We start from the raw sequence: 27,408 nt of genomic DNA, 5'->3' as shown, positions 1-27,408 counted from the left end.
TCACTGCGTCTCAAATGCAGATGCGTCTAACTCCTGGAAACGTAACTGTGACATTCCCAAAGAAATTTCCCTCACTCCTCCTGATACATAGTGAACAGTGGAGCTTAAAAATGAACCCTAGTATCTGGGAATTTTAGGGCTATGTTTTCTGATTTATATAGCATTAATTTTGACAGCAATACTTGATATTTGTGGTATGGTCACTAGTTTATCAGTGGAGTTTTCCATATGCAATAAGGAACTGAGGGCACAGGCTAATTAAATTTCCTGGCTGGATCAGCGATGAAGGGGAAACTTCTTATGTTTTCATCTTCATTACTGAAAATATTTCTGAACTATATTAGCACACTTTCTTCTCTTAGTAGGATAGGCATGGGATCTTCTTTTGATGAAAGAATTTCTTATGCGATCATTATAACTATCAATGATCGTTGTCTAAAAATATGTTACTCTGAATTTATGTCGAAACTGTGCTATATGCTGAAAATGTCCCTTTTTTTGTACTGAGTCATCAATATGGGTTTGTTTTAGGTCATTTCCCCATGTTTTCTAAAAATAGGATTTTCAAAGTGATTCCGGTTCAGTGGATTTCAGTTAATTAGGTTTGCCTGCACGCTCATGCTTCTAGCAGTTCCGCAAATGCTAATTCTTGAACTGCTGGGTGTGGAGACAGCTCTGCAGTGAAAGACTCACATGCAGGACCAACGTGGAAAGTGCTGTTTGTAAAAAAGAGGAGGCTGTGCTTTTACAAAACACACATTCCCACCACACCCTAAGCCCCTCCCCCGCCTCCCTGCAGATGCCCCCTTGGAGAAGACAGGCAGGTGGGACTCTGCTCTCTCTTGGCCCTCACCCGCCCCATTTCATTCTCCCTTTAAGCCTACTCACTAGACTGTGTGTGTGCGCATGTGCATACGTTACAGGATCCCTAAGAATCAGCTAAGTGAGTTTCTCACCTAGTGTAGACGTGCCTTTGGCAGCATTCCTAACAGACAACAATCCGGTTTGAATGTCTGTTCTTTTGGGGACCTCCCTGTCATTGCACATTCCTTCCTTTGTCAGACAATTCTAATTGCTATGCTCCTTCTGCCTCCAAAACAATCAACTAGTGATACTAGCTCTAGAACCTGGAGCGACTCAGATTAGGAGGACTCACTCTTCCACAAACAGATTTCCCAAGTCTTCTTTGCCTAAGACTTTTCTGTTCCCAGTTAAGCAGCTGTCGAAAGCGATAAAGCCAGAGGTTGTGCAAGGTCGCTTCTACCCTCTGGACAACATACCTGTTGGATGTACTGCCTTGTCTTACATGATGAAGCAGCCCAGACCGAATTTGCCTTAAGACAGATAGGAGTAACGCCTTCTGAGTTATGTAATTGGGCAGGAAGGATGGATTGTTCTCGGGCACCCACATCCAATGGAACTATCTAGAAGCCACACAAAACATGTTTTAGACAGCCGGCGTTCCATTTCTCTTTGTAGAGTGCCTAGCCAAGACCTCAAATCGCAGGATCAAGACATGGAGACTGAATGACATATGGAGAAAAAAAATCGACACACAATCGTCAACACACTACAAGGCAGCAGGGTGACAAAAGCCCGAGATGATAAACAGGCGAAATTTTGCATAATTAGGTCTTCGAATTTCTTCAGTTGTGAAATATGTGTGACTCACGTGGCGAGGCTGGGCGTGGGTTCGGAAACCGCTCACCTCTCTTAACCTGAGTGTGGGAGAAGCCATCCTGGCTCCTTGTTTGCCAGGCCCCTGCTGTTTGCTCTGCCGGGTATTATTAACCAGCAGGTTTGACAGGAGTTCCTTGTTTTTCCGCACTGATATGATTTATTTTCTGAGTTGCCTGAACAAACAGGTTGTTTGGGCCATTGTGTGGAGCAGCCTGGAGGTGGTTTTTGGAGAAGAGAGAGCTCTCTTCTGAGGAAGAAGTATTACCCGGTTGCAGTAACTGTTGAGAAGTGATTCTCTGGAAGTCCACATGTCGGTGAAGCCATGGAGGGCAGGGAAGGAACCCATCCGATTGATGTGAATGGTGGAGTGTCACTCATTGGACCAGCTGCCCCTGAAAAAATTCTCAGCCAACACTTCCAAACCTCTCTCCTCGCCCAGCCACCCCTACGAGATTGGGAGGGATGCGGTTTACACCGGAACCTTTGGCGCTTGTTATGAAGACATCAAAAAATATTTTATCTGTGGGCAGTGAAATGAAGTAAGAAACGAGGCTGTTTGTAGGAAAGCATCAGCCATTAAATGATCAAACCTGGAATCAGAGTGCCCGGCTCTGGCATCATTAGCTTCATGGCCTCAGACCCTCTCTGAGTCTCAGCCCTCGCCTGTAAAGGGCTGCCAGGGCATTTAAATAACTTGCTTGAAACAGCTGGGATAGCATCTAGTTCTCGAAGTGTGGTCCCCAAACCAGCAGCATCAGCAGCATCTGAGAACTTGTTAGAAACGCACCTTGCCAGCCCCACCTCACCTGCTGAATCAGAGCGGGCAGGGAGGAAGCGACAGCAATCTGTTTTTATAAGCCCTCCAGGTGAGTCCACGCGGGATAAATTTTGAGAACCACCATCCTGGCGTATGAAAGTCTCTCAGAAAGCGGCAGCTGTTAAATCTTTCATCTTAGTCTAATATTTTACAGCTTAGAAGGTTGTTTTTCTACCCAAAATACCGTCTGCTTTTCTCAAGTTTGCATTCTCTTTGACCCAGTAATTCCGCTTTGTAGCATCTTTGTAAGCGAATAATCAGAGAGGTTCAGAAAGAGTTATGTAGGAGGTTATTCATTGAGGAATTAATCATGCAGATGAAAATTTGGAAACTAGAGTTGAATGAACAATATCAGATTGGTTTAATAAGTTATGGCACGTCTATGTAATAAAACACAGTGCGGCAATTAACAATCGTGCTGTGGACGGTGTTTGTCAGAGTGAGTGCCGGGAGGCGCCTGCATCAGAATCACTGGGATGCTTTTCAACAGGCAGCTCTCTGGTCCTCATCTCAGATTCATGTGTTCGGATCTGTGAGTGAGGAACCTTAGAACCTTCGTTTCCCACATGCTCCCAGGTGATTCTTATGCATCTGAAAGTTTGAAAATCATGTTTTAGATTAATAATTAACAGCATGACAAGTATTCATGGTACACTATCAAGTGGATGAAAAGCAAATATTTACAGTATCTCTATAATATAGACACCATAGACGAGTAAGTATAAAGAAGGCCAAAAATACGTGCGCTAAAATGCTAAATTAACTCTCTCTGATGATACCATTCTGGTGATTGTTTATTTTCTTCTGTTCTAAATTTTCTAGATTTTCTGTAATATGTGTAATTTTTTGGTGAGAAAAGCGACGTTGTTTCCAAAACCACATATTAGTGCATGGGTCATTGAACTATGGAATGAGGACTTGATATTCATACATGAGGGTAGAAAACTCTGATATAGGCACATGTGAACAGGAAATAGAGAAATAAAAGTAATAAAATCAAGACATGGAGGAACAACGCAAATACACTTGTGTCTCAAAAGGGACAGCGTTTAAATCTGCTGGAGGAGTAGGGGCCAAGATAAATTTGAAATAAGGCTGGAAACCATCCCTTTCTCTTCTCGCATCCCCTGGCTGTGCCCGGTGGATACAGATGCAGTCTGCCATGCGTTAGGCAATGCAGGTGGCTGGGCATTCTGCCGACCTTGTATGCCATTGATGACCACTAAGGACAGAGGATGTTAACCTGGCACAGAAGTTGTGGTGCTTTCTGAAGTCAGAACAATGGCATAAATTACAGATAAATGTCGTGGCCAGACCCCTGGTTTCCTCGATGGTGGGCACTGGCAGATCAGTGGTAGGAGCGCCTACAGGAGACAGTCTCGTGGAAAATGCTCCTCCATCCCACTGACCAGGGAAACTTGCTGTTAAAGGACTGCTTTCAGTAAGTGCTTGTAACTGTCTATCCTGGGCCCACCACCACACTGGAGAAGAGAAGATACCACAGAGGCAGCAAGTGCGAACCACCAGTGCAGCCCCGGGCTCAGAAGGGCCCCATGCTTGGGGCTTAATGCTCCTGTCACCTCTTGAAATTCTTTTTTTTTCTTTTTTCTTTCTGCTTTATCTCCCCAAATCCCCCAGCACATAGTTGTATATCTTAGCTGTGGGTCCTTCTAGTTGTGGCAGAAATTCTTAATAGTTTTATCTTTGAATGAGTGTTTTGTAAGTGAAGTCCAAAGGGACAATGGAGCACGGCGCGTGGGAAGGAGGTTAGTCATGCCCCCCATGGCCTCCCCAACTCTTGCAGGTTGTTGACTGCCTGCTCCCTGCTGCCATCCAATGCCCACAGCCACTGGGCAGGCGGCCTGGATTCAGGTGCGGGTGCAGGGAGGGTCAAAGTGGGTGCACAGACCCCAGGCACCAAGTGCTGTGCAGGCCCAGGCACCTAGGAGAGTCTGTGCTCACCCTGTTAGCATCCTTATGCTCCAGGGAGCGTGACGTTAAACAGCAAATAAGAAACGCCACGACAGGCCAAGAGAGAGACAGAGAAAGAAAGGAAAGCTTTGTGCCGTGCTTTTTGAACAAGAGACCTGTGGGGGTTCTGCCCTGGGACTTGAGAATTAGGGTGTCAGTCTTGATGAGTACTTACAGGGTGAGAAGGATGGAGGAATGCATACGGAATAAATGAAAAGGGAGGACTTCTTGGAAGAGGCACCTCCCCTGACAAGGCTTTCTGGTCTGTCTGAGAAAACTAATTTACCCGGGAAGGGTGTAGCCCTTGACAGCATCACACTATGGAGTAAATTGGGCAGTTAAATAAGAAGCACATTTTCTCAGAAGGGAGTCCCTGGTGATTATAGACCAGGACACAGCCCTGCTTAATTATATGCAGTGCAAGATTATCCTAAATACTCTTTACGTGTATACAGATGAGGCCAGGACTAATTAGAAGTCCTGCGAGAGTAACAGACAAGTTCTCCGGCTTTTGCTAAACAATGTCGAGAGGAAAAAACACAATCATAAAAATGGTTGAGTTCACCTTTCTTCCTAGAAATTATCTTTCCAGCAACTTTCTATTGTTCTCCCTTTGAGAAAGGAGTTAATTTTTAAAAAGTGAAAATAATACATCGTTCCTCAGCATTCCAGGAGTGAAGGGCACACGTGTGCAAACAAATCACAATGCAACGCTTGTTAGTGCAAAATATATTATATGCACATTTATGAAGATCAATTACATTTCACAGCAATTTCTAAATCATTCCCATAGAATTAAAAACCACTTTAGAAGCTCAATAAAGTGAGAAAAATCCCTTAAACTCTTGAGTCCTGCTGAGTGTCCTGGTGAGAGAGAAGCAGAGTTTCATAATTCCGTGTGGAAGAAGGAGTGTGTGTTCTACATGGTCTCTGCAAGACCTGGACCTTAGCCTGGTTTACTCTAGATTGCAGGGACTTCTTGCCTTCATCTAACAAGAGAATTACACTTATTTACATGCCTTATAGATGCGTATAAGGTGTGAGTGCTGTATTATGGAGAAAGGGGTGTGGGTAAAAAGGTGGTTTAAGACTAAGCTGGGATTCCTGGCAGAGGTAAGATGTCCTTGGTGGCTGCGTGTGCCTGGAAGACTGTGGCATGGGAGCTCCAGGCAGTTCCGCCCTTAGAACCAGGCAAAGGGGGCCCCAGCCTGAGGCCCAAGCTTTAGTTAAGAGCAGTCCGCGAAGCCAAGGGGGAATGGCCACCTGGAACCAGTGCACTTCCTCCAGTCCATGCCTTGGATACCGTGAACCCTGACATTTCCTTCCTCAAAGTGCCAGCCTGCTTCTAGAACCTGCCTGGGCCTCTTCAAGTCTCAGCATCACAGCTATTCCCTGCATCCCTAGCCTGACAGTGGCCAAGGGCAGCTCTTTGCAGGCCTCCTACATTTGAGCTGGGATGTCCACATACCCAGGAGTGTGCACGAGGTCCCTCAAGTTGCAAGACCGAGAAGATGATGAGGAAACAACAGGGGCAGGCGTGGGTTGGAGGGCTGGGGCCTCAAGCGTACTTCTGCCCCTGCCGGCAAATGTGAGGCTGGGTCTCCTCCTAGGAGACCAGATGCACAAGCGTCTGAGGAGCCTTCTAGGCAGAAAACATCTTAAAGGCAGAGGGAGGGAGGGACAGAAGGTTGACCCTATAGTGGGGCCTCACTCTCTAGCTAAAGGGATGATTGTGCGGACAGCATGGGATCCTTATCTTAAATTTGTCATTCATAACGATGTGAAACTCAGCTGAGTTGAAACGAAAACGTATTAAATAGCATTTGACTTAACATGGGAAATACTCCTGAGCCATCCAAAGTTCCTTCTGGATTTTTATATACAATTTAACCTTCTGGAGACTCCTCCTAGGGGCACGGCCGACTTTTGCTGACAGATAGGCCAGAAGCTATGCTAAGGACTAAGAGTGGGTCCTGTGTGAGGTGTCCCCTCTGTGCCGTCCCTGACATGATCAAGGAGTCGGCCTGCTGTCTAAGGATGTCTCCCCACTCGCCTGGACCTGAGGCCTGAAGTTTCTCTTGAGAGCCTCATTCCTCAGATTGAACTAACGGCAGTTGGGATAGGGACCCCACCTTGCAAGCTCTGGGTGAGCTTCTCAGAAGCAGTGAGGAGGAAGCGTGGTGCAAAACTTCACAAGGCACCTGTGAGCTGCAGGGCGCCTGAAACAAAAGGGCAGGAAAGTCCCAGAAACCAGACGGGAAGGCCTGAGACCGCCAGCGCAGCTTCATAGACTTGCTCTCCACGGACCCTGTGAATCTGTGTGGTTTCAGTTCAGGTTTACTTGCTTTAATTGGCTGAAAAATGAGGCTACCTACATGGAAGGAAAAACAGCTCAAAGTTTTAGTCGATTATTGAATCTTTTAATGGTTTCGTTTCTTTTGAAAACTTATTCAGTATTCGGGAGATACATCTCAGAGTCATCTATGTGGTAATGCAACCTTTATGTTAAAAACCATTTGATACCGAGAGTATATCTTTTATTTTTTTTATTGAGATATAATTCACACACCATAAAATTCACCCTTTTGAAATATAAAATTCAGTAGCTTTTAGTACAGTCACAAAGTTTTACAGCCATCACCACTATCTAATTTCAGAAAAATTTTATCATCTTCAAAGAAAGCCCGTTATTCATTAGCCTTCACTCCCTACACAGTCTCCTCTCAGCCACTGGCCACCACTAATCTACTTTTTATCTCTAAGGATTTGCCTGTTCTGGACATTTCATTTAAAATAAAAATCATACAATATGTGGCCTTTTGTGTCTATGATATTATGCAGCATAATATTACATTTATAGATATATCACATTTTTATCCATTCATCAGTTGATGGAAATTTGGGTTGTTTCCACTTTTTCACTATTATGAGTAATGCTGCTATTAATATGCATATGAGTCTTTGTGCAGACATATATTTCCAGTTCTCTTGGGTATCTACCCATGAGGAGAATTGCTGGGTTATGAATATATCTTGTTTATTTCTTTTAAATCTTAAAACATGAAAGTTGGTGTTTCAAATGTTAGCCTCAGTCTTGACTTCCCACACTCTGCCAAAAAGTCCTATGGCGTGAAGGTGGAATTTAACTAATGGGTTCTCTCTTTCTCCTCTGGGCTACCGAAAAGCCCTATAACCCGCAGAACCCATTGGATGTTGAAACAGATCTTAGCAGATAAAATTAACTGTGGTGCTTTTCCAAACTTGCTCACTATGGAGCACATTTCTAAAACAAAATTTGTGCTTAAGAATTCCTTCTTCTAAAAAGTAATAAAAGTAGTAACATCTGAAACATTCAAAGTGGAAACATGACGATGTGCTCTGGTTTGGCTATTTATGAATCTCCTCTGAGAACTTATGAAGACCAAAATAACACAATGACTTGGAAGATGAGGACAGCAACCTAGAAGGTATGGGTGAACATTTTTTTCTCAAGAGGATCCTTCACTGCTTCCTTCTGAATAAGGAACAAGAATGGGGAACTATATAAATCATAATATTGGTTAATAAGATGTGCATCATAGTTTCTATCCGTGTGGACAGCTGACCTGCCTATACATCAACTAGTTGAAAGTGAAAAATTCAGTCATGTGGGCCCTTTAGCATCAGGTCATTTAAAAATAACAACCCAGTGTTATTTTTGGTAGAGTTTTCCCCTTCAGATTTATTTTGTTTGTAGACATAGCTATGATGACAAGAACAGAATGTGTACTCAGAAAAGTGCTACATTGATAAATTATGCCGTGAAAAAAGAGGCAAGATACATTTTTGACTTTCAATTTGACTGCTCCGATTTGCACTTCTTACTTCCCATGTATGTCGTCTGGCTTTTTTCCTGTAGATTTTTCAATTCTCTTCCTGCTCCTTTCTTGTTTCCTTCATTTTTGACCCCGTAATTCTTGAATCACCATTTTGCCACTTGTGATTGTTTTCAAACTAATGTGTTTCACACATACATTCAGGGATCTATCCATCAGGAGGAAATAGCAAGTGCCAGTAAAAATCGTCTCTCTAATTTGTTAATGCATGTCTGAAAAATACAGAAAGTGTGAGATGAGTCCAAAAATAACTTGAAACAGAAGGCTGAGGAGTAGGAAGAGGAGAAAATATACATAATAACTAGTCTGTTGATTTTTTTCCCTCGTAAACTAATCCACATGTCACTGCCTGCTATGGGGTTTGTGGGGTGCCTGCACTTTAAGATCCACCAGTGGGGTTCCAGGCCACTGACTCTCAGGGCTCATGTTTGTCCGTGGTAATTCATGCATCCAGCATGTTCCTTTCCTGGCAACTCTTCTGAGAGATGGACTGTTGTAGCCTCATTTTAACCATAAGGTTCTTTGGGAAAATCTCTTGCATGCTGTACAGACCACTCAAATCCAGTCTTTCACTGGGGACAACTGAAATTTACAGGGCCCACAATTATGATTCGTATTTGTGGTCCTTGTGATCCGTATTAACAATAAGCTTCCAAAGTGTCAGGAAGAGTTCACTGCGTACACAAAGGCACCCAAGATGTTTAGGATTTGTGCTGCATGCAGAACTTTACACACGCCCCTCTGTGTGGAGGAGAACTGCCTGCATTTTTCTCAGTTCAGCTTAGTAGAGATTATCAGGCACTGCACTGTTCTAGACAGAGGGAACTGCAAGAATAATTCATTCTTGCGGAGGATAGGAGACAAACTATGAAAAAAGTGGGCCTATGTTACAACAAAAGATAAATAAATATGTGCTGCAGTGGTATGAAATGTGTATACAGATGCTTAGAAGATGCTTAGAAGAGATAATGTAGAAATAATCCGAGAAGACTTCTTTACGGAGTTAATTACTAGGCAGACCATTGTAGGAGCTATAAGAGCAGTAGAAAGAGACAGCCTTTGAGCTGTGGAACAGGAGTGAAAGTAAGAGAGTAAAAAGCAAAAAGCCCTTGCAGTGGCATCTGAAATTTGAAACTCGCCGATTCCACAAATCCCTTGTAGTTAGCAGTGGCCATGTGAACAGGTTCTGGCCAAGAAGTCAGCAGAATTCTGCTGGGTGCCAGAGGAGAAAGCTTTGCTTACTCTGATGCAAAGAGGCAGATGCAGCCAGGCCCAACCTTCTTCACCCTCGTTCCTGCCAGGGAAGACTGGGTGTGAGGTCTGAAGCGGCAGCAGCTACGTTCCAACATGAGGGAAAGCCAGAGAAGCATGAGATGCTGGACTCAACATCTCTGGGTCCTCTTTCTAACGTGGGAAAAATAACCGCTCTCGGTTATAAGTCACACTCTCCATCATTTGTAGCTGCGCCTCTTCCTAACTGATATTCTTAGGTGGGTTTTTGGCCAGGAAGAAGTTGTCCGTCTTTTAGCTGTACTTTGTAAAACTAATTTTAAAATCAAAATACTCATGTTCATAGGATTATTTCATGAGAAAGTGATTATTTTATATCTTGCCAGTTTATTCACTTGAAGGATAACACTTAAATAATTATGTATCCATTTCAGAATTTGTAGCTAAAAGCAGATTTCCTGAGCTTTCAGCCACATTTCGTCCGTTAAGCCTTACTGTCTCTTCATGGCCGTGAATTTAATGTCAGCTAGGATTTCAGGGGATGGATCCATTACAGTGTCATTTATTTTCCTTTAGTTTCTCTTCCAACTCCGTGAAGCAATCTGCCTCTGCTGGCTTTTTTTTTTTTTTTTTCATATTTAGAAGATTGTTGTATCCTCTCCAGAGCTTAATCTTTTAACAGTACCGTCTCATATTTCATGAAATGGAAGCGCTTTACAAATTCATAGTCCCTAAACCCTTCACGAGTTGCTTTTTCACCAATTTTAGTACCTGTCAGTCGTGCTAGGGCAAGAATAAGGATGGCAGGAAGCCTAGCAGCTTCCATAGACTATAAACCCTGGAAGGCCCCACCTGGACTAGTGGATCCCATCACTGCTTGATCTTCAAAATCTTCTGAGGGACTTTTTAAAAATAAAATTTCTGAGATTCATCCCCAGAAAATCCTGATCCAATGGACCAGGAATGAAGGCCAGAGATCTTTCTTTTTTAAATCTCTCCAAATGCTCAGCCAGGTTGAGAACCGCCAGCCTAGTCCAGGGCCTCTCTAACTTGCACACGACACAACCAGGGTCTTCTTCGGACGCAGTTTCTGTTTCAGTAGCTCTCCGGGCAGCCTGAGGTTCTGCTTCTCTAAAAAGATTCCAGGTGATTCCCTGGGAACACCCATGACCCACACTTTGAGTAAGGGAATCTAAGCCACGCTCCACCTTTCATACCACAGATGAGAAAACCGAGACTGAGAGGTGAATGAGTTGCCCAGGTCATGTAGGAACACAGTGGAAGTGTGAGGACCAGAGCCCAGCTCCTCCAACCTGCGTCCAGTGCTCCTCTGTGCTACTCGATTGACCGCAGGTCCCAGTCTGTCCGTGAGACCTCGAGGCATTGATGACTGCAGAGCATGGAGCCACTTTGGTTCGCTCTCTTGTTTTATGATGGAAACTTAATCAGTTTGTGAGCTCATTCTCCACCTGTCTTCAACTTCTGTCTCTACCTCACATCCAGCTGGTGGTGTGCTGGTAAATGTTTAACTACTTGCTCTCTGGATTGGGGAGAAGGGAGGGAAGCCCTGCTTTGTAAACATTTACTGATTGATGTGGTGTCAATATCCTTACATGGCCAATTGGAAGTTACCCACCCCACATTACTGAATGCGAAGCTGGAAAAGATGCTTAGACCAGCTCTCCTAAGCTAGTGGGAGCCAGAGCCAGCATCCCACTCACCCAGCTTCTCTGACCCAGAGGAGCTGAGGCCACAGGTCAGGACAGCAGCAGTGGTTCCAGCCAGGCTGCCAGGAATTGGTCCCTGGCTAGGGGTCAGGAGAAGCAATCACACTATTGTGTTTTAAGCAAGTCAACCTCTGGTGTAAATGGTAAGATGCATTGATTGTGTATTAACAATAAAAATGTCTTAGGAGAGCTAAAACAAAGAAGAGAGGAAAGATAACGGGGAAAGTATCAGCTTATAAAAGGAATGAAACATTTAGAGCTGAAAACAAGCAAGCAAACAAAAGTGAACTGATCAACCTGAAAGTGGACTTGTGTATAGACAGATTCTTTGATTTAGGCAAAACAGAACAAAAACACTGGATAAATTTTCAATTCAAGTCAACAGTGTTGACTGAGTGCTTCCTGCGTTCAAGACACTTAGCCCAGCTCTTGCAGCATGGGTTTCATTTTCATGTGATCTTATTGTCATTTTTTCTCTTTTTCCTGGTATAAACCACTTCTGCTAGGATCTCCTTGGAGAAGACAAGACACGCAGTGCCCTGTGCCCATGCAGGGGACTACACTTCATCTACCACTGGCCCCCAGGTAATTTATGATATTTTTTAAAATGAAGGCTATCTATTAAAAGAGATTCATTATACTAAGCAGTTTATACAGTTCTCGAGCGAGACGACACATAGTCATGCAGAGCAGATCCCACTGTGCTGAGCAATCACCACATCCATATACCGAAGAGTTGATATTGTTCAGACATAAGCCACACAAAATAGTGCAAACGTAACGTTGTTATTCTTATTCATTAAAAAATGCTATAAGTTACATAGAAGCATTATTTCCCCATGCAATTAATAAGCAATGAAAGTAAGTGAAAAAAAAAAGAATAACAAATATGGACTTTTGTAACCACCAAAAAGCGCCTTCTGCTGGCCACAAAGACAAGCCAATGGTCCAGAGGCAAGGTGGTAGGAGAGAAAGGGTCTTTTTACTACAGTTTTCTAGCAAAGGGGAAGATGGCAGACTAGTGTCCTAAAGAACCATCTTAAACTACAAAAATTTTGAAGCAGGTAAATAGGGCAAATGGGCTGAAGTGGGGAGGGGGGTCTCGGGATGTCGACCATTGGGTGTTGTAGTCATGGAAACTCCAGATCACCCCTTTCTCTTGTCATGGGTGATGGATACCAGCAGAAGCCTTTCTTCCGGAGGTCATTACATCCCTGGGCAAACTTAGAGAACAGAGTTATCACCTTATGGCATTAGGGAGGTCTACGTATAAGCCAAGGCTATGGAAATAGCAGAAGATGGGTATTTCTCACAAGCAGGTGCGTGCTTATTTAGTCTACGTGCAAACTAGAGTATTGCTGGCAAGGAGTGAGGGTGTCTTGTGGATTGGGGTCATTTATAGTCCTAACATGGTTCCCCTCTATAAGATGGCTTCCCTTACGCCAACCTGTGTTAACCATGGGCTGTATTTATCTTGGCTTTCAGGCGGCACAAACACATTCAACATAGAGGAAGTTCAGATATGATGTATGTGTCCACCAAAAATAGCCTTGTTTTCTTTCTCGTAAACTCTATTCTCACCTGTTCTTTCTCCCTAATAGAAATTCATTTTACTAATAAAAGAACATTCTCCCCATCCTCCTCTTAAATATTATTGCCACTCACTAACTCTCCTGGGGAACAAGTGTAATTCTTTCCCATCACGTATATTTAGTAAGTGCCACACAAGATCAGGGACGCCTGTGATAAGTTTGATTGCTTTTCTTTTGTTATCAATCTCTGTATTTCAGTAAGACAAGCCAAAAAGCTGAAGAAAATCCAGAGAAATTTTGCTTAAACTACACTTAGCAAAGCTAAGGCAATATGTTGAGAAGCAGAAGACCATTATGAAGTGACCTCATCAAGACAAAACACATAAGCAAAACCTAATAGAAATGAGTCTAAAGCTCTTCATTTAGGGATATCTAGACATTAAATTACAATTTTCTTGAAGGTTTGTCCTCAGCTTACCTGGTAAGCCTGTCAGGTTTGATACAATACCCACAGAGTACCAGTTTAATTCAAGAATCTGTTTCAATGCCTATTTTTTTGAGCACCTGTATATGTGAGACCCTGGGTGAGGCATTGCAGATACAACTGCATGTAATGCAGGGAATAGAAAATAACCTTCTACTGTTTTGAACATCATCACTATGCTAAGAATTATTTTGAGCTACGATCTAATTTTTAATTTAAAATAGGATTATCCAGTTGGCTTAGAATGGCTCTAACAAAGCAGATGCTGTCCCCATTGTACATTCCTGACAATAGCAAATTCTCAATTATTTTGATCACTAGAGAGAGAAGTGAGAGAACATAAGTTCAGCATAAATCCATCCTCTAAACGAGAACACGATCCTGTCCTCAGACTGAGCAAAGGGCAGAGCTTTTTTGTCACCTGCACACTTTTTCTAGGCCCCACCTTGTCCCGAATAGGTTTGTTATAAAGATCGAAATAGATGAAATGTATGGAGAATTTATGAACTCAAAGCATCATACAGATGTAAAATGGAATAATTATTATGTAAAAGGGTTTACACATAGACATTTACAGGGTCAACTTCTGAGGAGCTCATAGTGTGAAAAGGTGTGTCTCTCCTTCAAGAAAACGTTAACAATTGGTCAACATTTGGCTTTTTATTTTCCCACAGTTAATCTGAGTGGATGGTAACTTCCTTCCATGGTAAGAGTTATATTTTCCCTTTATTTCTGGAATTCTTTTGCTTCTCTTTCCTTCTTTTTTTCTCTCTGTCTTTCTTTTTTTAAACATACACACACCTTCCTCTCCTCAGAGAGTCTAATAACCATTATTATTACTGTCATTGACTTTTATAGCTAAAAGAGGCTGAATCTTGAGCTCAGCTAGCCACACATTCATGTTACACTTGAAGAGACAAAGAGCCACATGAGGCCATGTCCATCAGAGATAGACGCAAAAATCAGCCTAAAGCCCAGATTCCTAACTCCTAATAGAATATTTTCACTGAAGCTCTTGGCCCAAGAAGAAAGAAAGAAATCCAAGTCTTGAGGATTCTTAAGCTTTGGGCTCAGAGAAAGAAAGTTATATTAAGTCAGAGTCGAGTGGGATAAAAATAATGTGAATTATTTATTGACTTGGAAGGGTCCTTCAGTGAGAAACACGTCACAATAGACAAGTTCTGTATTTACCTTGAAATTTCTAAACTGTTTTGCTGAATTATATAGTTGAATGCAAGTATTATTTATTCATTCGGCTATAGAGAAACCAAATCCAAATATTTCTCTATGCACATTTTTCCTAGATTGCTTTGAACATATGGAGTAATAATTACAGCAAAATGTTGGGACCAGTGTAAGATTTTCCCCAGTCAACTCTGGAAATTTCCTTTATAGTCATCCACTGATTTCTAATTTCACAGACTGTATTTTTCAGTTCTGAAGTTTCCATTTGGTTCTCTTCCATAGTTCTTTGCCAACATTTTCAGTCCTGTCTTTTAAGTCCTTAAACATATTAAGTATAGCATTTAAAAATAAATGTCTGATGGGCACATTATCTAGATCCATGTAGGTCTGTTTCTACGGACTGTTGTTTATTTTGGGTTTTGATCTTATGGTCTTGTTTCCTTTTATTCTTGGTTGTTTTTGATTGGGTACTGGGCATTATATGTGAAGATTTTGGAAGCAATTTTAAGCTCTTAATGACATTATCTTTCTCTAAGGATGATTTACTAGGCTGGAGGCACTAGTTTTCTGAAATCACTATAAATCCAATTATGGATTAAGATGATTCAAAGATCGGGTTCATCTTCTGTGAGGGCTTATCTGTTATTGGCAACCATCTCAAGGGGAAAAGTTGCCCCCAAATGCCAGGATCAATTCTCTGACTTCTTTGCTCTTCCAGTCTTTGTCGCACAATGCCTCACAAAATTGTTACAGCTCTAGAGTAAAACCAGTAAGTTCTTTAAAAATCTTCTGAATGTCCACAATTCCACGCTCTTAGTTTAGTATCAAGCATTACTTGAAATACTTTTAATTTGATAGATTTAACGTTATTTTTAAAACATCTTGAGGCATGTAATTCAAAAGAGGTATTTGAATCAGCATTAGTCTACTTCCCCCCATTCATCTCTGATAATGTTCAACAATTTCATACCTTCCAAACCTGAGACAACCCTTCATGAAATTTCAGAGCCTTTGAGCCTTTCGAAGTGGCAGCGTCCACGGGGAATTGGTATGGTCTGTTAACTTGCTAACTTGATCATATCCTCACCTACACAGACTCCTCTATTTCCTCTCTTGGTCAACTCTTAATTCCGATTCTACTCAGCTGTGGTGAAATAACTAGACAAGACTAACTCCCTGATTATTTTGGGAGGCGTGGATCACTACCCTTTATTAATTCTCTGTTGCCACACACAGAGTTCACTCTAAAATGTAAGAGCATTTTATGCTGCAGTACAGACTTTCTCCAGAAAAGTTGAAAGAGATTTCCAGGTCTTACATTACAGATTAGAAAGAAGATACATATTTCCAACCTGATAGGAAAGCAAAAATACAGGAGAAATAAATGACAACGTCTTACCAGATCATTGTCAAAATTGGCAGTACTGGGCAAACCTCCTGATTTTTAGTTTAGAATTGTAACTCTAAGAGGGTAGATAGGTGTAAGTGAAATAAATAGTAAGATAATCAGCTGGAGGTTGAGTTCACACACTCCACTCCCGTGGCCTGGGGTTTCCTGGTTCGGTTGGTTCAGATCCCAGACGCGGACAGAGCACTGCTCGTCAAGACGTGCTGGGGCGGTGTCCCACATGCAATCACTAGGGAGACCTACCACTCGGATATACAACTATGCACTGGGGCTTTGGGGAGAAAAAAAGAGGAAGATTGGCAACAGATGTTAGCTCGGGGCCAATCTTCTCACCAAGAAAAAGCGTACTTTAGAAAAAAAAAAAAGATGATCACTTAGTTATAGTATTCTCACTATTTTTTCAAAAATTTTTTTCTCATTGTTTCCATTACTTTGGGGACCATAACATGTCCCCCTTTTGCAAACACAGGCAGAAACAGGACTTTCATTTTGTCTCAAATGCTAGACTGTAGCTCCAGGAGGCTACAACTGGAGAAGATCAGCTGTCTCTGTTATGTCCAGTTTCTACTGCAGTGACTAGCAATTATACTCGGCAATTATGTGAATGATGCACAGTTCCTTGTTAACTAAATATTTTATTTTGATTATAACTTGTAACTTTTATATAATCCTTGTAAGGTGACAAGAATGCTCTTTTTAGGGGGTATAATCCTTGTTTTTTGACCCGTATCCTTCCCTAGTGACAATACTGCCTGTCAAGCACCATCTCTCCTCCCTCTACCCCTCTCTTCTCCATCCCCGTTCTGGAAATCTGGTCACCCTAGATATAAGCTATCTAATAGAGAAGGGAAATAATTTTGATGAAGGATAATTTTTTTTGTCCTGAGGAAGATTAGCCCTGAGCTAACGTCTGTGCCCATCTTCCTCTATTTTATATGTGGGACACCATCGCAGCATGGCTTGATAAGTGGTGTGTAGGTCTGCACCCAGGATCTGAAGCGGCGAACCCCAGGCTGCTGAAGCGGAGAGTGTGAACTTGACCACTGCACCACCAGGCCGGCCCCAAGGATAATTTTTTAATGCATTAACTTCACCCCGAATGTGCATCAATGGCAGGACTCTTAATAGAGGCGGCAACTGCCTCATATATTTCTATAGGGAGATGTGCCAAAGGGCACATCTAAGATGGAGAAAGACCAACCAGGGAGAATATCCCCAAATTTGCACCATCAACAGCTGTATGGAATGTGGAGGGGACTCTGAGAGCCTGGCACACCGTGTCAGAATCGAAGTGCCAGTCACAGTTGTGGGTGTCAGAGGTCTCTTCTTCATTTGTAGCTAAAAAGTGGAAGATGATGCCTGTGTCTTACTATTGATGTAAACAAGATGCCATGGGTGGACAGCGTCCCTTGAGAGCGATGCAGAAGGGCCTGAGGGGGTTGGTAAGGAGTTACTCTCCCAGGCTCCTTCTTCTTCCCAACTTGTGCATAAGCTGAGCCCTTAAGGTGCCCAAGGACGTCAGCTTACTCCACAGCAGGTGCAAACGTTGAAGATCACAGCAAGCGTCGACCTCCAATAGCTATCTAAGTTCCACGATCTGTCAACCTGACCTTGTCCTTTCTTCAGTGTTTACACGGTCCTGGAAAAGAAAATGTTTCCATTACAAAAAGGAAATTACAAAACAATGTACCCTGTATAGAGTAATTAAAACATTGCATCATTTTTTCGATAGTTTAACAATTTCAATCTTAAACGTTGGCCGGGGACATTTAACGTCATGTTAAATGTGAACATTTTGGGTCTTTTATTTTAGGATTGACTTTGGAGAGAGTAAGATATGGAAAAGGAGTGTTTCCATCCAGTTGTGGCCTTTTGGTATATACCTAAATTTTGTAGATCTTATGTGACAATTGATTTCTGCTCTATCTAGCTTGTATGATGAGATAAGTTATTTTTAAAGGCACATCTGTTTTCTAATTTAAGCCTAATTTGGGTTTCTTAAGAATTGCCCTTTAAAAATTGCCCTTCTTTCAGTGTCATATCTATCCAACAGTTGTTATATCCAGAATAGAAGAAAAAAGGATCTTAAAGGCAAGATTGTTACTTGAAAATGCATGAAGGCTCCCTGTGGCCTGCCATTGCTTTGCAGACAATAGGGTGGTGTGAGATGCCCTCTCATTCTAAAAGGCTCTCTGGAGGGGGCTGTCATTCACAGCTACCTGGGTGGGCTGGCGCAGGACACACACTGCGACACAGACCATGTAGGAAAGAAGAACTACGGCTGGAGCGTGCACTGCCAGCATTTCAACCATCTCCGACTGCCAAAGCTTTCCCAGAGAAAAGACTGAACACATTTTTCAGCAGTGGCTGTGATGCTGCTTATTTTGCTTTTTAAAACTAGCCATTGTTGGTGCCTGCTCTGAGCAACTCCGTAACTTACTGGAAGTGTCCCCAGGCTAGTCACGCAGCCCACCCTCCTTTGTATGCACTCCAGGAGGACAAGGGGCGTGTCTGTGGTTTTGGGGGCTGAGTCACTGTGGTCCTTACGCTCTGAGCCATCAGCAGTGGGTGACCAGGAAGATGTCAGCATCCCATCATTGTGTGGTTTTCAGAAACTAGGAAACACTGAAATCTTGTTTAATCTACAAATGAAAACAAAAGATTTTTACATTTCTTTTTCTTCTGGAAGGTGTGTACATGTGGGTGTGACTGTCCTCTTATATAAGGACACACACTCCTGGTAATTCAAATAGGTGTGGGGAGACTCAAGAAGGGTGTCCTCTTAAGATCTAAGTGGAATGAGTAGCAGTTGTCAGATGCAGGTCATCGCCAAGGCAACCTAGGGGTGAAGTAAGTGAAAATCTGCCTGCTGATGGCTTCACAGGCCCATCAGTTTACTCACTTCAGTTGAAGGATAACCTGTGGCCTTATCAGCCCTTAGTTTTTCCTCTTCAAATACAGTATTTTTAATAACTTATATAATTTTGTATGGTGTTGAAATGAAAATTATAGGCATAAAAATTAGATCTATAAAAATTATTTGGAATTCTGCACATCGGATTTGTCTCTTCTCTCCTACTCTTTTATTGACGTATTTGTTTAATCATTTCTTTAGATCACTATGGACGCCTGGATATTGGTTTTATACTTTGAGTTATAATCCAATTCTGCTTGATTTATTTTCTTGCTCAAATTGTTCCAGCTTTGGTCACTGCGAGCTTTTTCACGTGGTTCCTGTGTCCCTTTGATATATCCCCACGACTGTGGGGTTTTTAGCTCTTGTTACTGTTGGGGTGTTTTTGAGCAGTTCCTTACTTTCTGGCGCTACAAGATGCTGCAGGCTCATCTGGTGCATTTCCTGCCCCGATCCTAAAATCAGCCATTTCTCTAAGGAGTCTTAGGTCCTTTGACTGGAGAGTGATATTGGAAACCATCTCTTGCTACTGGAACATTGGTGCTTTTAGGCCTTGTTTTGTTTTACACAAAACAAGGAAATATATGTGTGTATGCTAAGTATATGTACACATATCTATAAATGTTTTTATATGTATTCATTTGTATCTTTATTAAGCTAACCATGAGTTCATACTGATGTCTCCAATCCAGTACCATGTGGATCATTCCAATCCAGTACCATATGGGTCATTCCATTCCAGTACCACATGGATCATTCTAGCCTTCCCCTTTGCTCATCTCTAACCTTCCACTCCAAAAGTGAGATACTTGGCTCCCAACACCCACCGTCCATTTACTTATTGTTCATTCCAGTGTACACATGCAGGGGTTTCCAAATGAGCCCATACTCCTGTGGGACACAACTTAACAAGTAGAGCATAGTGAGCACCGACAGTCCTTTTGTCTTTAGTCTTATAGTCTCCACTTATTTCCCATGTTACTTAGATCAGCAACTTCCCCTGCCTTCTTCGATAAGATTATTTCATACATTTGTAATACAGTTAGATTATTTTGTCATACCTGAATTCCATCCTGGGATCCCCCTAATCTCCAAAAAAAATTTTTTATTTGTATATGTTTTAAAAAAGGAAATAATGTTAGTGATTATATATCTCTTTTCATATCCCAGCGTGACTCCAAGGCAGACGAGCCCACTTGTTCACAAACCCTCTCAAAGTCAGCAGGGACTTTAATGGTGCTTCTTGGACTTGGGACCAGGAATTTTTTGCTGTATTTTCCTTAAGAAGATGCTTAGTCTTACAAAGGAAGAAGTGAAAGTTTCAAAACTTTATTAAAATATGTTAGGGTAAAGTTGGTGTCCATGTCACAACTCTGGAGTGACTTTCACTTCTCCATCTTTCTTCAGACACCTGCCTCGTTCTGCTCTCGGTCCGTGGTCCACTCCTTCCTTACTCTGTTACCACACTGATTTTGCCGTATCTTTTATTTTATCCCCTAATAAAACTATTTGACACCAAGTTGGCTAAATATGAACCTCATTTGTTTCCTTAAAGTAATACTCACATATGCTAAGTTCTCTCATTTTCTGATGACCAAGTGTGAAGAAAATTGTAATTATTTTGGTCTTCTCTATGCAGGGGTTAAATGGAATAAACTCATCTTACTAGCATAGAAAGTTTTGGAAGCTGTGCTTTTGATCTAAGTATTCTCAATAAAAGCACCTTTTTATCCTCCAAAAAAGATTTTTCTTTGCATCCAGTAAGGTTCACTGCGCTGTGAAGTTCTCCTCTTCACTCAGGGAGCTGGAGCACAACTCCCTGTCCTATTAAGTATGAGCTGCAAACAGTGACTTCCTGCCAAAGAGAGTGGGATGGGAGGAGTGGGGAGGAGCATGATTCTACAGTGGGAAACCTGACAAAGGGACCTCAGCCATGCGATCAAGGGCAACACCATCAGTCTGAAGCTATATTGATAGTACACATCCTTGATATGATATGATGAGAATGATGATTTACCTCTGTGATCTTCCTCCCCCAAATCCATAACCCCAGTCTAATCATGAGGAAAACATCCAAAAAACCCCAATGGAGGGACAGTCTACAAAATATCTGACCAAATTGTCCTCCAGACTCTCAAAGTCATGAAAAACAAGGAATGTCTGAAAAACTGTCATAGTCTTAAATAGCCTAAGGAGAGAAGATAACTAAATGTAATGTGGTATCCTGTATGGGATCCTGGAACAGAAAAAGGACCCTAGGTAAAGCTATGGACATCTGAATACAGTATGGACTTCAGTTAATAATAATGTGTTAATATTGGTTCGTTAATGGTGACAAATGTACCATACTGATGTTAACAATATGGGAAGCTAGGTGTAGAGTGCATGGGACATATCTTCTTTTTTTTTCTCCCCAAATCCCCCCAGTACATAGTTGTATATTTTAGTTGTGGGTCCTTCTAGTTGTGGCATGTGGGACGCCGCCTCAGCACCGCCTGATGAGCGGTGCCATGTCCGCCCAGGATCTGAACCAGCGAAACCCTGGGCTGCTGAAGCAGAGCGTGCAAACTTAACCACTCGGTCATGGGGCCTGCCCCTGGACTTATCTTTTTAACTTTTCTATAACTCTAAAAATCTTCTAAAATAAAATGTTTATTTTAAAAAACAAAAAATAAAACAAAAAGTAGATCTAATGCCTTAAGGAAAAAAGGACTTGCAAACTTGAGAGAAAGAGGCTGCTGGGGATTTTGCTTCATTTGGTTTACAAAATATATTTTTCCTACTAAGAAATCTTGTAGGGTTTTTTGACTTGGTTTTTTTAAATTTAAAAGTAGGGCACTGCCTACGAATGTAGCAAGTAGGAATGGCCCAGAGGAAATCATCTCTGAAGATGCGTTTAGATTGGGTTTCTTGTGTTGAGAATGAACTGATGACCCAAAAACCTTATTTCCAACACTAACCAGCATCTATTAAACAGAAAATTGTTTTATTCTGGAACACTGTCTGGGTCCCATAGTCAGTAATTGAGGTGTAAGTTCACATCCACTTCTTTTGGTGTGATTGCTTTAGAACACATTAGACTATGATTTTTTGAGGGAAAACTGTGGAGTACTCAACTCTATTGTGTGCTCAAAACCTACACAAAAGGATTTTTTTCCTTGTTGTGGTAAAATATACAGATTTGCCATTTTAACCATTGTTAAGTATACAAGTCAGGGACATTAATTACATTCACAATATAGTGAAACCATCACCACTATCTATTTCCAAAAATTTCCCATCAGAACAGAAACTCTGTATCCATTACACAGTAACTTCCCATTCCTTCCTTCTCTCAGCCCCTGGTAACCTCTGATCTACTGTCTGTCTCTATGAATTTGCCTGTCCTCGTCACTTTGTGTAAGTGGAGTCGTACAGTATTTGTGCTTTTGTGTCTAGCTTATTTCACTTAGCCAAATGCTTTCAAGGTTTATCCACGTTGTAGCGTGTGTCAGAGCTTCATGCCTTTTTATGGCTGAAAAATATTCTATTGCATGTATATCCTGCATCTTGTTTATCCATTCATGTGTTGGTGGACACGTGGGTCATTCCCATCTTTTGGCTATTCTGTACAATAGGTATTATAAGTGTAGGTCTTTTTAAAGAGAAAAAAAAGTTGTTGAACATTCCTGGAATGTAAAACTTGGCTCAAGCATAGTTAGCATCAGTGCCTACCATTTGATGCCAAATGATAAGGAAATGCTCTAGAAATGAATCAGTGAATGTTGTGTCACAGGCATCATCAGAGGTGGCTCTTGAAGTCCCAAGCCAAGGTCACAGCTGAATGGTAGCATTCTTCTAGAAAGGCTTGCTTCCTTTGTTTGTTCATTTATGTTTGGTTTTGTTTTCACACAAATCCTTTAAATACTATGCCCTTGTCTTGCTCCCTTTTCTTTCTCCCTTTTGTCATGACTATATTCTCATTAATAAACTCGGCTAATTCACATTTCAACTGATGTATGTTGATTATTAACTAGCATATAAACTACCAGCATAGTTTATAAATCGAATTCTCCTGGCTGGCATAATTAACCAGGCTGTACATACGATGGGAACTTGAGCTTGAGGAGTTGCCATTGGTGGAATTTACCTGTGGAATTTGCGTACCCAAAATGCACCTCCTCTTTCCCTAAAGTAGATTTGCGGGATTCTCTCTCGTTAGCAATATTACTATTTACCTAGTCACCAAGGAATTACTCCTGACTCCTTCCTCTTTCTTCCTCCCTACCATAACTCCTTCAGATTTTGCCTTGTGTCCGTATTTATCAACTCATCTCCTACTCTCTCGTCCTCTAGCCCTGCTTGCACAGTTATGACGGAAGCCCTCATTGCTCCTGGAATACTTCCTGGAGACTCAGACAAGAAGGGTCACTCCCCCGGGTGCTGTGCTATGGAGGGACCAGCAAATCAGAAACACAAAAAATTGTTGAAGGACACGCGGTGACTCTGTTCAGCAGGACGTGGTGCTCAGCACTGAATAGTCAACCCAGAACCCCAGACGTCCACTCTCATGACTGACAGTGTTCAAGCCCCAGGGAAACGCTTCCCCGAATCTCTTCTGCACACCTCTTCCCTAGATCCCCAAACAAAAGGCTACTCCCCGAGAGCTACTAAACTTGGGGGTTGTGTCATTACTCATGTACGAGAAAAACACAACTTCCTTCACATTGCCGAGGAATTTCAGTGGGCAAGGGTTAAGGAAAGACATATGAAGAAGCTTGCCATTCTGGGCTGAATTGTGTCTTCCCAAAATTCCTATGTTGAAGACTAGTGCTTCAGAATGTGACTGTATTTGGAGACAAAGTCTTTAAAGAGGTAATTAAGTTAAAATGAGGTCACTGGTGGGCCCTAATCCAGTACAATCGGTGTCCCTAGAAGAAGAAAAGATGAGGACACAGATACACACAGAGGGAAGACTATGTGAAGACGTGGGGAGAAGATGGTTGTCTACGAGCAAGGAGAGAGGCCTCAGAGGGAACCAGCTCTGCTAAGACCTTAATCTTGGACTTCTGGCCTCCAGAACTGTGAGGAAATAAATTTCTGTTGTTGAAGCCCCCAGTCTGTGGCATTTTGTTACGGCGGCTCCAGCAAGCCGACACACTTGCCGAAGTTCTTCCCCTCACACACTTCCCAGTAGTGCCCTTTTCTTTCTTCTCTTTGCATTCCAATTTATGGTTCCTGTAGCACCTTCAGATGCTGGCCCTTGGCCTGTACTTTAAAGGGCTCTACCCTGGTCCTCCCTTGACTGTGCCCTTCCTCGCAGGCCTAGGACAGAGGGCCCAGGTGTGCCCACCTGAAGCTTGCATCTCCTCCCACCCCAGAACTCCCTGTTCAAACAGCCCTGAGCCCATTACCAGGGACCGTGGTGGCCTCCTTCTCGCCCTGCTGCACACCCTTAAGCTGAGAGCTGCCCAAGGGTTGCCACCTATAGTCAGATCTTGGACGTGTAGACTACAGTAGGTACATGCAAGTGTGCAAGACCCACATGGGCTGGGCTGGAGCTGGAAGGTGGCAAGAGAAGGGGTGAAGTGTGGGGCTGGAGGCTGGAGTGCTGTGACTTTCTGACATGGTTCTCCGAGAAGCTTAATTTGAACTTGACCTTCCATGTCCTTATGAAGGTATATTCAGGGGCTGGCCCGATGGCATAGAGGTTAAGTTCACGTGCTCCACTTTGGGCCTGGGGTTCACCGGTTTGGATCGCAGGAGTGGACCTAGCACACTTGTCAAGCCGCACTGCAGCGGCATCCCACATAAAGTAGAGGAAGATGTGCACAGATGTTTGCCCAGTGACAATCTTTCTCAAGCAAAAGGAGGAAGATGGGAAGATGTTAGCTCAAGGCCAATCTTCCTCCCCTGAAGAAAACCCAGAAGGTATATTCATCAAGATCAGGGAATAGAACACATTTTATTTTATGCTTTGTTAGTGTGATTTACAACCTTTATATATTTAGACATGTGCTACATGGGTCTTCACATCTTGCTTCAAACCCCACAAATGCTAGGAGTAGGCTTGGTGGTTCTGGAAGACTCGTGAATTACAGCAATATTTGCCACTGCTGCATGTGGAGGCTGGGGAATGTTTCACAATATTAAAGAATTCCCATTACTCTTAAATTTGTATACGTATATAGGTCTAGGCATAACATGTGTGATGCATGATATCAACTTTAATATTAGCAAAGAGGAGGATATTAAAATTAAAATTGTAAATACTTGTGTTTTTATAAACATTTAATGAGTTCATTAAATATTTTAAAACCTCAACAAAAATTTTAGTTTGTTTAAATAATTTTGATTTTAACTCTTATTATACTTTATAATTTGTATTTTGTTTAAATTTAATAGATTATATTAACTATTTCAAAATAAAAATACATTTTTAAAATGTACATAAAATTTTATTTCCTTTACATTACTATGATCTATGATTTTTGACAAAGAATACATTAAAATTGTGTACACTTTGATTATAATTACATTTTCTTTTTATTCCATTAGAATAAGTAAAAACTGTGATTACGATAGAAACAGAAAACGCAGCAGTGGAGTGCGGAAAGAAATAACAAGGTAAAAAGAAATAGAAAATCTTCAAAGAGGCAGTTTGCTTAAATTTTTAAAAACTGGAAACAGGAAAAATGAGGTTTTTCTTGAGCACATCCCACACAAAAATTTTCAATAAGATATTAAAAATTTTTTATTTAATTGAGGATTTAATTATTGATCCAAACAATGAACATGAGTGAGAAATTATTCTCGTCAAATCTGCAGCTTGGGAAGAGGTCAGATGAAATCTTTGCAAATTCACATTCTTTACTAAATAAAGACTTAATTACTGATGGGAACGAGGAGAACCTCTGTGGTCCTCCCGGCATTTGTGCTAGTGCCTTGCATCATTCCCCAAAACAGTTTCTTCACAGATGTGTGTCCCCACTCTTCTTCCCCCAACCCTGTCGCACGGGCTGCTGTTAGAGTGGGTCATCTGCCCCCTGTCTGCTGCGGACTCGTCAGCAGCCTGCTGCTATGTGGAGCAGAGCTGCCCAAGAGCACAGACCACGTGTGGTTGGTTATGCTGGGAGGAGTGATGGTTTCTGTGGCCGCACATGTTCGAGAAACAGGAGATACAACCATTTTATGCCTGGGAAACTTCTCAGAGACTTTCTTGTGTTAATCCCTTGTCTGGATCTCCAGGAGGGACGTATGTAGGCAGCTCTGCCAGCTGTTTCCGGGGAAGAGTTCATAGACTTGTGTTCTCGGGAAAGGCTCCAGATCTGTGTTCCCCACTGTGGTCCTCGCTAGCCACGGATGGCTCTCAAGCACTTGAGATGTGGCTAGTCTGATTTAAGACACGTTCTAAGTTTAAAACACACTGTATTTCAAAGATTTAGTACAAAAAAGAGAATCTAAACTATCTCAATAATTTTTACATTGAACATGTTGAAATGATAATATTTTGGATCAAATAAAATACATTGCTAAAGTTAATTTTATCTGGTATTTTTTCTTTTTCCTGAGGAAGATTTGCCCTGAGCTAACATCTATTGCCAAGCTTCCTCTTTTTGTCTATGAACCGCTGCCACAGCATGGCCACTGACAGACAAGTGGTGTGGGTTGGTGCCTGGGAACGGAACCCGGGCTCCCAAAGCAGAGCGCACCAAACTTAACCACGAGGCCACCAGGCCTAGCACTCTTTTTACTTTTTTTAATGCAGTTCCTAGAAAATTTCAAATTCCGCCTGTGGTTTGTGTTATATTTCTATTGGACCACAATGATCTAGAGAGCAGCAGGGTGCATCTGCCTGTCTCTCCAGGTCTGTCTCTAAAAGCTCTCCCACTTTGGGCTCTAATTGCTCCAGACTGTTTCAAGGAGCCCCTCCTTATCCCTACCAACCCCGCCCCCCACCCCCCCCACCCCCAGCAGCAGCACATGGCCCGACACCTCTATTCTTTGCTTGTTCCAACTCCTGGAATGACATCAGTCTAACCCCTATTCAGCCTTTAGATGGAGAGCATCCATCACTCATGCAGGAAGCCTATCCTGAGATCTGGCCACACCTATCCCCGGGCCTGGCTAGGTGACCCTCCTCCGGGCCCCTGGAATCTCCTGTGTGCACCCCCAGCTGCACTCACCAGACAGAAGCCTCTGCTCCGTATCTCCCTCTTCCAGGATGCCGTCGACATCTTGAGGGCAGAGATAAGTCTTGCTTATGTTTATCCTCCTAGCGCCTAACACAATGCCTGCTGTATCAGGCCCTGAATAAGTGTTTAGCGGATGAATGAATGAATGAATGATTCAAGAGCGAACCAGATATGGCTCCTCTCCTAATGGAGCACAGTCTAGAAGAGGAGACAGATATGTGAATAGAGAGTTAAAATGCGTTGCTTTAAATTGTGTTATAAATAACAGTGAGAGTTGCGTGGAAACTCTGAGCAGAGACCCTAACTGGGGCCCCGCTTCGTCAGGGGACAGCCAGCAGCTGCACAGGCCTTGCACTGAGAAGGGCCTGGGGCTTAGTTTACTGCTCTGTGGTCACTGTCTTGAAGTTCCCC

At 42.3% G+C, this 27,408-nt stretch overlaps 1 long non-coding RNA gene across 1 annotated transcript; it reads left to right on the top strand.

The window, feature by feature from the left end:
* The first annotated feature begins 1,864 nt into the window (after positions 1-1,864).
* On the top strand, positions 1,865-24,473 carry LOC106837177 (uncharacterized). The gene is made up of 4 exons (XR_001399558.3): positions 1,865-2,546; positions 11,807-11,885; positions 13,991-14,022; positions 23,159-24,473. It is a non-coding gene; the product is annotated as an uncharacterized lncRNA (long non-coding RNA).
* The last annotated feature ends 2,935 nt before the right edge of the window (positions 24,474-27,408 follow it).

This window comes from Equus asinus, chromosome 24, assembly GCF_041296235.1.
Source record: "Equus asinus isolate D_3611 breed Donkey chromosome 24, EquAss-T2T_v2, whole genome shotgun sequence".
NCBI lineage: Eukaryota > Metazoa > Chordata > Mammalia > Perissodactyla > Equidae > Equus > Equus asinus.
Note: the sequence above shows the minus strand (reverse complement) of the source record. Positions and strands in the feature narration are given on the sequence as shown.